This window comes from Triticum dicoccoides, chromosome 7B (genome assembly GCF_002162155.2).
Source record: "Triticum dicoccoides isolate Atlit2015 ecotype Zavitan chromosome 7B, WEW_v2.0, whole genome shotgun sequence".
In the NCBI taxonomy this organism is placed as follows: Eukaryota; Viridiplantae; Streptophyta; class Magnoliopsida; order Poales; family Poaceae; genus Triticum; species Triticum dicoccoides.
Window position 1 is genome coordinate 6804191 of NC_041393.1, and position 16269 is coordinate 6820459.

Genomic DNA, 16269 nt, shown 5'->3' on the forward strand with positions numbered 1-16269 from the left:
TGATTGAAAGGATTTCATCCGCTGAGAGCGGGTTGCATGAGGCCGTCAGAAGTTTACTGACGGGGTTTGAGGTACGTGAAAATGATATACCTTTTGACAGTTTTGCACATAGGATGCGCCCTGTATAGATAGTAGCCCCTGAGACTCGGTACGTTGTCAAAAGCGATAGCGTGCCGAGGATCATAATCTCAGTTATAAGATGTCGCCCTTCCTATTCAGGTGGCGGAACTTTCGGTGGCCAGCCGGACTGATAGAGTTGCCGAACTGAAGCAGCAACTTGACGTTGCGGATGCGGACATCACGCTGGTCAATAAATGACTTGACGAGTCGCAAGGTATGTGGCTTCTCCGCGGACACCTTGTAAGGGAGCTTGATGCCTGTGCCTTACAACATGTATGCTTAATGTAGATGGCGCCGCTTCTATGGAGGACCTTCGGGCGGAGCTTGCCCGAGCCAAGGAGCAAGCCAGAAAAAGTAATGCGGCTGCCTTGAATGCGGCCGAAGAGCTAAAAGCCGAACAGGCCGCTCACTGCCGAAGCAGGGAGGAAATGGCCGTGAAGCTGAAGGATGCTACCGACCGCTATGAGTTTCTTGAAGTAGAACGCCGAGCGGAGCAAGAGGACCTGAAGAAGGCCACCGCCGAAGCCAAGGATGCCCGCTCCGCGATGAGAGCTATAAAGGAAGAGCTGCGTCAGGCCGTGGATATTGCGGCTGGAAAGCCCTTTCTGCTGTGTAGGAAGTTCACGGATCCGAAGTATGCTCAGTTGGGCCAGTTGTGGGGTGCAGAGGATGCTTATCTGAATTTGGCGGCGAGTGCGGCGGACGCAGTCGCACACTTCCAGACCAAAAGGTTCACGGAATGGAAGAGCTTTTTGGTCTCAATTCCATAGTCCAGAACGTCCACTTCCATTAACCGATCGGTTGGCTGAGTAGGCTGAGCTGAATAGGTTATCCGGACTTGTCATGAAGGATGTTGTGGCTCATATGTGGCTGAAAAGGCCCGAGCCGAAGAGTTATTTTGGCTTGGTGCAACAGTTCCTTGATGCGGTGCCGCATATCAAGGCGATGAAGCGGTCGGCATGCATAGAGGGTGCACGGATGGCTCTCGCCAGTGTCAAAACATATTGGGCAGAGATGGAGGCCACCGACGTTGCATCCCGGGATTCGGACAGAAGCCGATTACCTGCCGAGCACTATTTTGAGGAAGTCCCGCAGGGCGCTCGTTTAATAGAGTCGCAGTGCTCGAAAAACGTTATGTTCAAATGACATGTATGAGTTGTGAAACCATGTTTCAAATATAATATAAGGGCTTTTTATACTTGGGCGTTCAAGTGTTGAAATACCTCCTGTGCGGCCGTTAACGTATATGTGTATATAACCTGAAAGATGGCAGTCTTTGGCTTTAGCCCCCACGCACATAGTGCGGGGGTGTTTGCAAAAAAAAAATGCATTTTCACACTTGATCCAACGTCTTGGTCCTGTGAAGGAGGTGATAGCGTAGCAAACTAAGCAACCGGACTATAATGCTTTATCACTTTCACTTAGCCATAGGAGTTCGATGGTGGGGCTACTATATAGCCCCTAGGGGCACTGCGCTCTCTGAATTTTGGGGCTCGTATGTGCCTGACCGGGAAACGGTCCTTCGTTAAAGCGGAAGAATTCTAAACATTCCGGTGGTCGATCGAGTGGTTGACCAGTCTCCCGCTATATCATGACAGTCAGTTTTCGGCTTTGTCTACTGAGGTGCTCACCTGGGCGAACCGAGGCACAATCGCAGTAGTTCTCCTGGTGCCGTGTTAGCCGATAGAGCGGAACGTAAGGCAGCAAAACACAGGAGCCAGGCAAACCAAACATTTGACCAAAGACATGATTTGGAGCTGATGCATATAAGGCCTAACTCGCGACGCCGAACACTCCCTAAGGTATTCAGTCTTTATGAAAATGGGCAGAACAATGCCCTAAGCCCCTAGTGTCCAGGTACGCGCAAAAATTTCTGACGCGGCCGATGCCAAAACGCCAGATTCCTCCTTAGTTATAGCAAAAAACCGGGGGATCTGTATCAACAAGAGATAGTAAAAAATGTTTACGCAGGGTCTTAATCTGAAAAGAATCCTTGCATCGGGTCCCTACTGCACGTCTGCGCCTGTGTCTCCGTTGTGCCGTATCCTGGACGGGTGTCGCACGGTGTTCATCTGTAAAAGAGAAGAACTTAGTTGGAAAAGAGTTCGTGCGAAAGATGTATTTTGAAATAAACAGATTATGGTTCAAGGAATGAATAAAATTTGAGCTTTATTGTCTCTTTTTGTGCATGCGTGGAGCCCCTTGTAAAGGGGTACGCGGCTAGTGAGCCCCTTGTTTGTTTATACCGGACTCGCCTAACCGTGTCCGGGGTCTGAATGACCTGTTTAGGGGCTTTGACCAGCAAGGCCGGATTAGTGTGTGGCTGTCAAGGCAGTCTCACGTTCTTCCGTAGTCGAGGAACACTCGAAGTTTCCCTTTAATGAGACGCGTAAGAGACGCGTAATGCGGTATTGCGTTAAAGCGGGCGAAAGCTTCACGTCCCAATAGTGCTTGATAGCTGCTTTTAAATGGGGCGATGTGGAAGATTAGCTTTTCGCGACGGAAGTTGTCGGATGAACCGAACACAACTTCCAGTAGTAGGGAGCCCGTGCAATTGGCATATGGGCCTGGCGTTACTCCTTTAAAGGAGGTGTTGCTATGGCGAATTTTGGTTGGGTCTATCCCCATTCTGCGGATTGTGTCCCAGTATAGCAGGTTTAGATCACTGCCGCCATCCATTAGGACTTGTGTAAATTGTAGTCCGTCGATTATAGGATCCAATATCAAAGCAGTCCATCCTGCGTTCCGGATACTTCCGGAGTAATCCTGATGGTCGAAGGTGATTGGTTTTGACATCCAGTGTCGGGACTCCGCTGGGGTGACCATGCGGCGCGCACTTCAGTGGGCGCCGCTCTATTTTTGCCTGTTGTCACATGAAGTGAGTTTACTATTTTGACCTCTTGTGGGAAGTTCCTTTGCTTGCTGGTGCTATGCTTGTGGAGTTCATCATCGTCCTCACTTGGTGTTTCGAGCCCCTTGTGTTCGGCATTAAGTTGGCCGGACTGCTTGAAGACCCAACAATCTCTGTGGGTATGGTTTGCAGGCTTCCCGGAGGTGCTGTAGATTTGGCATATCTTGTCCAAGATTTTGTTTAGGTTAGATAGCTCGTCGCTATTGTCCTTGAGAGGCAGCGTTTTGTTGTTCTGCCGAGAGCTTTTGAATCCGACGTTGACTGTCGTGCTCTTTGGGTCATTTCCCTTAGTCCGGTGCTGGTCCTTTTTGTGTCGTGGTTTCCCATTTCCATCCCTGACCTCGGATGTACTTGGGCCACTGGTGCTGCATCTTGCCAGCCAGCTATCCTCTCCCGCGCAAAAGCGGGTCATGAGGCTTGTTAGTGCGGCCATTGTTCTTGGCTTTTCCTGGCCGAGGTGTCTGGCAAGCCATTCGTCTCGGACGTTATGCTTGAAGGCTGCTAAGGCTTCGGCGTCCGGACAGTCGACTATTTGGTTCTTTTTTGGTGAGGAACCTGTTCCAGAATTTGCGGGCTGACTCTCCGGGCTGTTGAGTTATGTGACTTAAATCGTCTGCATCCGGAGGGCGGACATAGGTCCCCTGAAAATTTGCCCGAAACGCATCCTCTAGCTCTTCCCAACTGCCAATGGTATTTTCTGGGAGGCTTTTGAGCCAATGCCGGGCTGGCCCTTTGAGCTTGAGGGGTAAGTATTTTATGGCGTGGAGGTCATCTCCTCTAGCCATATGTATGTGTAGGATGTAATCCTCAATCCAGACTCCGGGGTCTGTTGTTCCGTCGTATGCCTCTATGTTTACGGGCTTGAATCCCGCTAGGAATTCATGATCCAGCACCTCATCGGTGAAACATAGGGGGTGTGCGGCGCCCCTGTATTTGGGTGTGCCGTGATTTTCGAATGCTCGACGTGTTGTGTTGTTTTCTGGAGCGTGCTTTCTTGGCCCATAGATGGATCTGACCGGGCCATCCTTTTTGCGAGGATCCTTATGCGGATCACGTGCCGGCTTGTATGCGGCGCCGCTTGCCGCTCTTTGTTTGTCATGTGGTCGTCTATCCGACCGGGCGGCCTCTTTGTTTTTTGATTATGGGGGCTCTATGGCCTCCTCGTCAAATTCTGGCAGCAGTTTGCACTTCGGGTAGCTCTTTGCTTGGCGACTATCACCGTATTTGTCTCCGGTCTTGAGTACTTTGCTCCATCTCATTCTGAGTACGCCTTCCGCTGTTTTGAGCTTCCTCTTCTGCTTCTTCAGACTTCATGCAGTGGCGACGAGCCTTTTGTGGAGGTTCTTCTGCTCCAACGATGTGTCCGGCATGGGATAGGTTGCTTGTCCAATCCATCCTGTTCGGATGGTTGCTTGGGGGTATGTTCATCATCCACTAGTTCGCCCTGCTCTATGGCTGGGTCTGTATGGGTGCTGTCGTTGTCGAGGAGGGACTTTGGCGGCGCTTGCATCGCCGTTTCGGCTGTTTTTCGGGGGAATTATCCTTCACAGCGTCCCGTTGTTCCTCGTTATCGCTTCCCTTAGGTGTATCCACCATATATACATCATGAGTTGAGGTGGCTTTCTAGTGCCCCATGGGCGCTGGTTCTTGGTCGTCTACGGCATCATCGTCCATACCGTCGATATCTTCGGAGTCGAAATCTAGCATGTCGGTTAAGTCATCGACAGTGGCTACGAAGTGGGTGGTGGGTGGGATTTGAATTTCTTCGTCGTCCGCATCCCAACCATCATGGCCATAATCCGGCCAAGGCTCTCCTGATAAAGAGAGACACTTTAGCGAATTCAGTATGTCGCCGGAAGGCGAGTGCTGAAGGATGTCCGCAGCGGTGAACTCCATGATCGGCGCCCTATCGGGTTCGATTGGCAGGAGCGCGGAAGGTTCGGGGTTCGGAGAAGAGTCCGGCACCTTGGAGTCACGAGCTTCACAAGGGACATGTTCGGTATTAGGCTCCATTGCCGTAGAGGTAGCAGCCCCCGAGGCGGTGTCCAGCCACCCATCCTCGATCGGCGCAGTCGGCTCCGAGTTAAGGGGCGGAGCGGACTCTGGTGCGGCCTCCAGGGCACTGTCCGGCAGCAGAGCTAACTCGTGCCCATCGTGATAGTGCGGCGCGCTCGGCTGTGGCTCGAATCCGTCGAAGGTCAAGTCTCCGTGGATGTCGGCCGTATAGTTCAAACTTCCAAATCTGACCTGATGGCCAGGGGCGTAGCTTTCAATCTGCTCCAGATGGCCAAGCGAATTGGCCCGCAGTGCAAAGCCGCCGAATACAAAGATCTGTCCGGGGAGAAAAGTCTCACCCTGGACCGCGTCGTTGTTGATAATCGAAGGAGCCATCGGGCCTATGGGTGATGACACAGAGGAACTCTTAATGAAAGCACCAATGTTGGTGTCAAAACCAGCGGATCTCGGGTAGGGGGTCCCGAACTGTGCGTCTAGGCGGATGGTAACAGGAGACAAGGGACACGATGTTTTTACCCAGGTTCGGGCCCTCTCGATGGAGGTAAAACCCTACTCCTGCTTGATTGATATTGATGATATGGGTAGTACAAGAGTAGATCTACCACGAGATCAAGGAGGCTAAACCCTAGAAGCTAGCCTATGGTATGATTGTTTTTCGTCCTACGGACTAAAACCCTCCGGTTTATATAGACACCCGAGAGGGCTAGGGTTACACAGAGTTGGTTACAATGGTAGGAGATCTACATATCCGTATTGCCAAGCTTGCCTTTCACGCCAAGGAAAGTCCCATCCGGACACGGGACGAAGTCTTCAATCTTGTATCTTCATAGTCTTGGAGTCCGGCCAATGATGATAGTTCGGCTATCCAGACACCCCCTAGTCCAGGACTCCCTCAGCGATAGAAATAGCTAGTTGACGGGAGATTAATATGATGGAAAATAGATCCGGGGGCCATAGGTTTCACTAGTGGCTTCTCTCAAAATAGCATAAGTATTATGGTGGGTGAACAAATTACTGTCGATCAATTGATAGAATTGAGCATAGTTATGAGAATATCGAGGCATGATCATGTATATAGGCATCACGTCCGCGACTAGTAGACCGACTCCTGCCTGCATCTACTACTATTACTCCACACATCAACCGCTATCCAGCATGCATCTAGAGTATTAAGTTCATAAGAACAGAGTAACGCATTAGGCAAGATGACATGATGTAGAGGGATAAACTCAAGCAATATGATATAAACCCCATCTTTTTATCCTCGATGGCAACAATACAATACGTGTCGTTTCCCTTTCTGTCACTGGGATCGAGCACCACAAGATTGAACCCAAAGCTAAGCACTTCTCCCATTGCAAGAAAGATCAATCTAGTAGGCCAAACCAAACTGATAATTCGAAGAGACTTGCAAAGATAACCAATCATACATAAAAGAATTCAAAGGAGATTCAAATATTGTTCATAGATAATCTTGATCATAAACCAACAATTCATCGGATCTCGACAAACACACCGCAAAAGAATATTACATCGAATTAATTTCCAAGAGGATTGAGGAGAACTTTGTATTGAGATCCAAAGAGAAGGAAGAAGCCATCTAGCTAATAACTATGGACCCGAAGGTCTGAGGTAAACTACTCACACATCATCGGAGAGGCTATGGTGTTGATGTAGAAGCCCTCCGTGATCAACGCCCCCTCCGACGGAGCACCGAAAAAGGCCCCAAGATGGGATCTCACGAGTACAGAAGGTTGCGGCGGTGGAAATAGGGTTTCGTGGTGCTCCTAGATGTTTTCGGGGTACTTAGGTATATATAGGAGGAAGAAGTAGGTCGGTGGAGCTACGAGGGGCTCACGAGGGTGGGGGGTGCGCCCAGGGGGGCAGGCGCGCCTCCCTGCCTCGTGGCCTCCCTGTTGACTTCTTGACGTCCACTCCAAGTCCTCTGGATCATGTTTGTTCCGAAAATCACGTTCCCGAAGGTTTCATTCCGTTTGGACTCCGTTTGATATTCCTTTTCTGCGAAAAACTGGAATAGGCAAAAAAAACAGCAATCTGGGTTGGGCCTCCGGTTAATAGGTTAGTTCTAAAAATAATATAAATGTGTATGATAAAGCCCAGTAAACATCTAAAACAGATAATATAATAGCATGGAACAATCAAAAATTATAGATACGTCAGAGACGTATCAGACGACCGCTCGGGCCACAGCCGCTCCCCCTCGCGGGACCCTTCCGACCCTCCTCCGAGCCGCGGGGGCGGGCGCAGGTCGGGCGCACGCGCCAGCCACCTCTGACGCATCGGCCCCCGCCGCGCTGACGCCTGCCTCCCCCACCTCCTCGGCTGAGCCAAGCGACATCTCCAACGTCAGCCTTCTCGTCCTCCTGCTCCACTCCTGCGCCAGACCCCCGGTGGTGGTGGCTCCTCCGTTGGCCGCGACCCCCCCCCATCGCGTCCCCCCTGCTGGGGACCCCTGGGGATGCCTCGCCGCCGCCTTCCCCCACTCCCCCGGACTCTGCTCCGGCCTGGAGGGTAGCATGCCGGCCCCGGACCCGCCCTCCCCCGACCGGCCAGTGTGCGGTGCCCTGCTGGAGTCTCATGTGCATGCTTCTCCAACTCGGCTGCTCCTGGGGGCCACCGCCGACGTGGTCACCCCCATCGCCTCCCACCCACCTCGGATGGTATCGTACGTACGCCCACCGGGCCCGGGCCTCGTCGAATCCGGTAACTGCATCCCGCCACAGCGCCCTTCTCGATGCTGACCCCCAGCCAGCTTCCCGGCGCCGTCCATCTCCGAGCGTGCTAAGCTCCGGGCTGCGGCTAGGAACCTCGAGCCAGGTGCGACCGACATCCCCTCCAGCTCTTCCAGTTGTTCATTTTCTACGCTTGAGGCTGTTCCGCTCGGCCACCTTGCCAAGCGGGCCGCTGTCTCGTCCATAGTTTTCAGGGGGGAGTTAGGCCCCCCACCCTTAGAGCAGATTGCGGCCATCCGGGCCCGCGAGATCCTTGACGGGAAACTTGCCAAGACCCGGGCCCATCTCCTTCGTACTCCGGCCCCCAGGCCCCGCAGGGGCTCCGGTCGAGGAAGTTCGCGGTCGTACTCGCTCCCGCACTACCGCTCTCAGGGCTCGCACCGCCTCCACCGTTCTAGGGTCAAGCAGCCCCCCGATGGCGGTTTAGATGCGTGTCCTTTTCTGGAACATCCGCGGCTTCGGCCATGACGACCGTCGTCTTCAACTCATTGAGTACATACAAGACGAACACATTGACATCATTGCCATCCAGGAAACCATGCGCATGGACTTTTCTCTCCCCGAGCTTGATAGTATTAGCCCACACTTGTTCGCCTGGCATTGGCTCCCTTCTAGTGGGACCACCGGGCACTCAGGGGCATCCTTTTAGGCCTGAAGGATGCCACCTTCGAGGTGGGCGGTATGGACTGGGGTGAATTCTTCGTTAGTATGGAGCTCTTCGAGTGGGCGCTCAACTTCAAATGGGAGGTCATAATTGTTTATGGACCGGTGGACCATCGGCGATCCTAGACCTTCCTCGCCGAGCTACAGCAGAAGGTCTCCGCCTCCCTCCTCCCTGTTGTCGTGGGAGGTCACTTTAACCTCATCCGCTACCCAGATGAGAAGAATAATGACCGGATCAACCGCCCCCGGATGTAGCTGTTCAACGACTGCATCGTGCAGCTCGGTCTCCGTGAGCTCGAGCGGACGGGTGCTAGGTTCACCTGGACAAACCATCAGGCTGACCCGACGCGATCCGTCCTGGATCACGTTCTAGTTTCCCCGGAATGGGAACTTAGATGTCCCCTGACCTCTCTTAGGGCGATTACTCGGATCGAGTCTGACCACGTTCCTCTCCTCCTCCCCACTGCCGATGAACGCCCCCCTGTCCCGCGGCGGTTTCGGTTTGAGCTTTTCTTGCTCAACCAGGCGGGTTTCCACGAGATGGTCGCGGCTAAGTGGACCGCAACACGCTCTGCTTCCCACCGCTCCATGTCTGCCGTTGACTCATGGCAGTTCTGTGCCAAGCTCGCCCGTCAATTTATGAAAGGTTGGGGCGCGAACCTTGGTCGGGACCTCCGCGAATGCAAGGAAGCCCTACTCTCCGCCATCCAAGCCCTGGACACCCGCGCTAACACTTCCAGGATCTCCCCGGATGAGTGGATGCAGAGATACGATCTCGAGGATCAACTCTCGACCATTTACACGGATGAGGAGGCTTACTGGAGGCTCCGTGGTACCCAGAGATGGGTGCTTCGTGGAGACGCTAATACAGCTTAGTTCTAGGCGATCATGAATGGGCGGCGGCGTCGTAACTCCATCCATTGCTTATGGGATGGAGATACCCAGCTTGTGCATCCTTCGGATATCCGTGCCCACGTAGACGGCTTTTACAAAGCCCTGTTCTCCCCCACCCCTCGGGGTGGGGCCTCTTTGGCTCCCGACACTTGGTCGGGCATCCTGTTAGTGTCCGTGCGGCTAATGCCGCCTTGGTGGCACCTTTCTCGGAGGACGAAGTCCTCGCGGCCATAAAGGATATGAACCACTCCTCAGGCCCGGGGCCTGATGGACTACCAGTGACCTTCTTCAAATCGTTTTGGTAGACCATCAAACCAGAAGTGATGTCCCTCTTCGAGGAGTTCTTCTCAGGGACTATGGACCTTGACCGCCTTAACTATGGGGTCATCACCCTCATCCCCAAAGTTCCGAGTGCCTCTGACATCCGCCAGTTCCGGCCTATCACCTTGATCAATTAATGTGATATTCCGAATCTTGTCTAAAGGGTACACCAATAGGGTGACCCTTTTAGCTGACTCTATCACTCACCCCAACCAATCTGCCTTCATTCAAGGGCGGTTTATTCTGGATGGGGTGCTGGTCTTCCACGAGGTCCTTCATGAAGTCCGGTCCAAACACCACCGTGCGGTCTTCCTGAAGCTTGACTTTCATAAGGCCTATGATACAGTTTCCTGGCCCTTCCTTCGGGAAGTATTACTCCGCAAGGGTTTTTATGACCGGTGGGTGATCAGAGTTACGCAACTCGTCTCCTGTGGTCGGACCGCGGTTAACATTAACGACGAGGTCGGGCCTTTCTTCCCCACCCTTTGTGGGGTTCGCCAGGGAGACCCGTTCTCCCCGTTTCTGTTTAACATGGTGGTCGATGCCCTTGCGGTCATCCTGGATAAGGCCAAATCTGCTGGCCATATCCACGACATTGTCCCTCACCTTATAGGAGGGGGAGGGGTCTCCGTCCTTCAATATGCCGACGACACGATAATAATGGTGGAGGGCTCCGCGACCGATATAGTCAACCTGAAGTTCCTCCTCCTATGCTTCCAACAGATGTCTGGGCTCATGATCAACTTCGATAAGAGCAAAGTGATAATCCTTGGCTATCCTCCGGACGAGGCTCTGGCCATTGCTGACGGGCTGAACTGCCGCTTGGGTACTTTCCCCACGACTTACTTGGGGATACCCATTAGTGACTCGAGACTCACTGTGGCTGTCCTCCGCTCGACAATGACCCGGATGCAGTACCGGGTTGAGCCCTGGAAGGGGAGGTGGCTCTGGAAGGCGGCCCGGGTAATTCTCATCAACCCCTCGCTTGCTAGCCTCCTTTGGTTACTCATGAGCTTCTATAGCCTCCATGAGATGCTCCACCAGGAGATCGCCAAATACCAATCCAGGTTTTTCTGGGCAGGCGAGGGTGACAAGCAGAAATACCATATGGTGAGCTGGCCCGACATTTGAAAGACCAAGGACCAAGGTGGTCTAGGCATCTTGTCTTCTCGGCGCATGAACATCGCTCTCCTGACCCGGTGGCTCTGGCGTGTCGCCAATGGGGAGGGAGGCCTCTGGCTCACCATCATCCGAAACAAGTACCTCCGTGGCCAGCCTCTTGCATTCTGTCAGTGCTCGGGCGGATCCCAGTTCTGGCAAGCTGTGATTTTGCTCTTACCCGTGCTCCGCATCGACACGTCCATCTCAGTTGGCTCTGGGTCCTCGACCCTGTTTTGGTTTGGCCGCTGGTTAGGAGACTCCCCCCTGGCTGCTTGATACGTCTCCGTCGTATCTACTTTTCCAAACATTTTGCCCTTGTTTTGGACTCTAACTTGTATGATTTGAATGGAACTAACCCGGACTGACGCTGTTTTCAGCAGAATTGCCATGGTGTTGTTTCATGTGCAGAAAATAAAAGTTCTCGGAATGACCTGAAACTCCACGGAACACCTTAAAAAAACAATAAAAAATCCTCGCCAAAGATGAAGACAAGGGGGCCCACACCCTGTCCATGAGGGTTGGGGGCGCGCCCCCCTGGGCGCGCCCCCCTGATAACCCACAAGTATAGGGGATAGTTGTAGCCTCTTTCGATAAGTAAGAGTGTCGAACCCAATGAGGAGCTAAAGGTAGAACAAATACTCTCTCAAGTTCTATCAACCACCGATACAACTCTACGCACGCTTGACGTTTGTTTTACCTAGAACAAGTATGAAACTAGAAGTACTTTGTAGGTGTTTTTGGGTAAGCTTGCAAGAAAGTAAAGAACGCGTAAATATAAACTAGGGGCTGTTTAGATAAGGACACAACAAAAGTAAATATAGCGAGTGTGTAAAAGTGATGGTAGGTGTGGCGAAATTGTCCCTAGGCAACTGACTATGTTACTAGACCGGTAATCACTATTGCAATTCTATTTGAGGGAGAGGCATAAGCTAACATACTTTCTCTACTTGGATCATATGCACTTATGATTGGAACTCTAGCAAGCATCCGCAACTACTAAAGATCATTAAGGTAAAACCCAACCATAGCATTAAAGCATCAAGTCCTCTTTGTTCCCATACGCAACAATCCGTCTTACTCGGGTTTGTGCTTCTGTTCACTCACCAACCCACTATAAGCGAATCATGAACGTATTGCAACACCCTATAGCGGGAACCCCTCACGCTTGCACGACACGGAGGGCACCATAGGACAGCACCAATAAAACATGCAACTCAAACCAATCACAACAATTCATCAATCACCGATAGGACAACGAAAATCTACTCAGACATCATAGCATGGCAACACATCATTGGAAAATAATATGTAGCATAAAGCACCATGTTCAAGTAGAGGGTACAGCGGGATGCGGGAGAGTGGACCGCTGTAGATAGAAGGGGGAAGGTGATGGAGATGTTGGTGAAGATGGCGGAGGTGTTGGTGAAGATCGCGGTGATGATGATGGCCCCGACGGCGTTCCGGCGCCACCGGAAGCGAGGGGGAGAGAGCCCCCCTCCTTCTTCTTCTTCCTTGACCTCCTCCCTAGATGGGAGGACGGTTTCCCCTCTATTCCTTGGCTCCCATGGCTTGGGAGGGGCGAGAGCCCCTCCGAGATTGGATCTATCTCTCTGTTTCTGCGTTCTCTGCGTTGGCTTCTGGCTCCGTTTCGCTGTTTCCCGTATATATGGAGATCCGTAACTCCGATTGGCCTGAAAGCTTTTCCGTGATTTTTTTCCGAATATTATCTTTCTTGCGGCAAAAGAAGAGCATCAACCGCCTTACGGTGGGCTCACGAGGGTAGGCCGCGCGCCCAGGGGGGAGGGCGCGCCCCCTGCCTCGTGACCACCTCGGGCACCGTCTCGCGTGGATTTTTCTTCTGGAATTTGCCATATTTTCCAAAATAAGCTCCTTCCGTTTTTATCCCGTTTGGATTCCGTTTGATATGGTTATTCTGTGAAACATAAAACATGCAACAGACAGGAACTGGCACTGCGCACTGGATCAATAATTTAGTCCCAAAAATAATATAAAAAGTTGCCAAAAAGTATATGAAAGTGAATAATATTGGCATGGAACAATAAAAAATTATAGATATGACGGAGACGTATCAGCATCCCCAAGCTTCATTCCTGCTCGTCCTCGAGTAGGTAAATGATAAAAAAGAATAATTTTTGATGTGGAATGCTACCTAGCATAATCTTGATCTTATGTCTAATCATGGCATGAATATTAAGACACGAGTGATTCAAAGCAATAGTCTATCATTTGACATAAAAACAATAATACTTTGAGCATACCAATAAAGCAATCATGTCTTTTCAAAACAACAAGGCCAAAGCAAGCTTATCCCTACAAAATCATATAGTTTGGTCATGCTTCATTTTCGTCACACAAAATGCTCCCATCATGCACAACCCCGATGACGAGCTGAGCAATTGGTTCATACTTTTTAACGCGCTTCAGCTTTTTCAACCCTCACGCAATACATGAGCACAAGCCATGGATATAGCTCTATGGGTGGAATAGAATATAATGATGGAGGTTATGTGGAGAAGACAAAAAAGGAGAAAGTCTCACATCAACTAGGCGTATCAACGGGCTATGGAGATGCCCATTAATAGATATCAATGTGAGGAGTAGGGATTGCCATGCAACGGATGCACTAAGAGCTATAAGTGTATGAAAGCTCAACAAAAGAAACTAAGTGGGTGTGCATCTAACTTGCTTGCTCATGAAGACCTAGGGCGTTTGAGGAAGCCCATCGTTCGAATATACAAGCCAAGTTCTATAATGAAAATTCCCACTAGTATATGAAAGTGATAACTCAAGAGACTCTCTATATGAAGAACATGGTGCTACTTTGAAGCACAAGTGTGGTAAAAGGATAGTAACATTGCCCCTTCTCTCTTTTTCTCTCATTTTTTTCTTCTTTTTTTCTTTTTTTGGGCCTTCTCTCTTTTTTTTGGCTTTCTCTTTTTTTATTTTTTTATCTTTTTATTTATTTTTCGTTCGGAGTCTCATGCCGACTTCTGGGGGAATCATAGTCTCCATCATCCTTTCCTCACTGGGGCAATGCTCTATGATGATCATCACACTTTTATTTACTTACAACTCAATATCTAGAACAAAGATATGACTCTATATGAATGCCTCCGGCAGTGTACCGGGATGTGCAATGATCTAGCGTAGCAATGACATCAAAAAATGGACAAGCCATGAAAACATCACGCTAGCTATCTTACGATCATGCAAAGCAATATGACAATGAATGCTCAAGTCATGAATATGATGATGATGGAAGTTGCATGTCAATATATCTCGGAATGGCTATGGAAATGCCATGATAGGTAGGTATGGTGGCTGTTTTGAGGAAGATATATGGTGGGTGTATGGTACCGGCGAAAGTTGCACGGCACAAGAGAGGCTAGCAATGGTGGAAGGGTGAGAGTGCGTATAATCCATGGACTCACATTAGTCATAAAGAACTCATATACTTATTGCAAAAGTTTATTAGCCCTCGAAGCAAAGTACTACTACGCATGCCCCTAGGGGGATAGATTGGTAAGAAAAGACCATCGCTCATCCCCGACTGCCACTCATAAGGAAGACAATCAAAGAAACACCCCATGCTTCAAATTTGTCACACAACGGTTACCATACGTGCATGCTACGGGACTGGCAAACCTCAACACAAGTGTCTCTACAATCCACAACCACCCACTAGCATAACTCTAATATCACCATCTTTATATCGCAAAACTATTGCAAGGAATCAAACATATCATATTCAGCGACCTACAAGTTTATGTAGGATTTTATGACTAACCATGTGAATGACCAATTCCTGTCATCTCTCTAAATAGATATAAGTGAAGCAAGAGAGTTTAATTCTTTCTACAAAAGATATGCCCATGCTCTAACAATTATAAGTGAAGCAAAAGAGCATTCTACAAATGGCGGTTGTCTATATGAAGAGAAACAGGCAATCCAGACTTCAAATGATATAAGTGAAGCACATGAAGCATTCTATAAAGCCACACTCAAAAGATTTAAGTGAAGTGCAATGAGCATTCTATAAATCAACCAAGGATTATCTCATACCAGCATGGTGCATAAAAGAAAAGTAAAAACCTAATTGCAAAAGACGCTCCAAGACTTGCACATAATGCATGAACGAAACGAATTCGAAAACATACCGATACTTGTTGAAGAAAGAGGGGATGCCTCCCCAGCATCCCCAAGCTTAGACGCTTGAGTCTCCTTGAATATTTACTTGGGGTGCCTTGGGCATCCCCAAGCTTGAGCTCTTGCCTCTCTTCCTTCTTCTCATATCGAAACATCCTCGATTAGACACTACATCCACACAAAAGTTCAACAGAAAACTCGGTAAGATCCGTTAGTATAATAAAGCAAATCACCACTCTAAGTACTGTTGCAAACCAATTCATATTTTGTTTTTGCATTGTGTCTACTGTAATATAACTTTTTCATGGCTTAATCCACTGATATAAATTGATAGATTCATCAAAACAAGCAAACTATGCATCAAAAACAGAATCTGTCAAAAACAGAACAGTCTGTAGTAATCTGAACATCCACCATATTTATGGTACCCCAAAAATTCTACCAAAATTAGGAAAAATAAACAAGTTGTAAATAAAGACAGTGCAAAAGGAATCATAACCAATTGACGTTCCACTTAAAAATGTAAAATCGTGCACTACAGCTAAAGTTTCTGTCCTGCACCGTACAAACCAACAAGCATTGTAAACATCCTAAAGGCAAACCTTGGCACATTATTTTTATAATACAATGGAATTGTACAAGGGGATAATTATTTTTGTTGAAAAGTTTCTGTAATCAAGATTCACAAAGTTTCCATGAGCATGAACAAAGTTCAAGGCTAGCTCCCACTTCAACAATGCTTGTCTTTCTCACTTTCACTTTCCTTTTTGAAAAGTTTTTGGTTCCCCTCTTTATTTTTGTTGTTTTGGAACTATATGAAAGCACTCAACAGAAATAAATGACTCTCTAAAACTTCCGGGTTGTCTCCCTGGCAGCGCTTTCTTTAAAGCCATTAAGCTAGGCATATAGTGCTCAAGTAATGGATCCACCCGGATCCCAAGGTATATCAAAGCCAATTTTAATTAACAATGATTTGTAATTTAGTAGTGAGAACAAAGTAACATAAATCATGTAATGACGAAGCCTAACTCTCTTCCTATGCATCGGCATGTCATAAAAGAACAATTCATGCACACATAGTAAAGGCCAATGCATAATATAAACAGTTTCTTGCAATTCTAACGTATTGGAAACATAGAGAGGTGGAGATACAGTCCCTCTCTCATAATAATTGCAAGTAGGAGCAGCAAGCACATGCATATTATATTCATCAAAGCCATCATGTGTAGTAGTAAAAGGCAACCCATCAATATAATCCTTAAT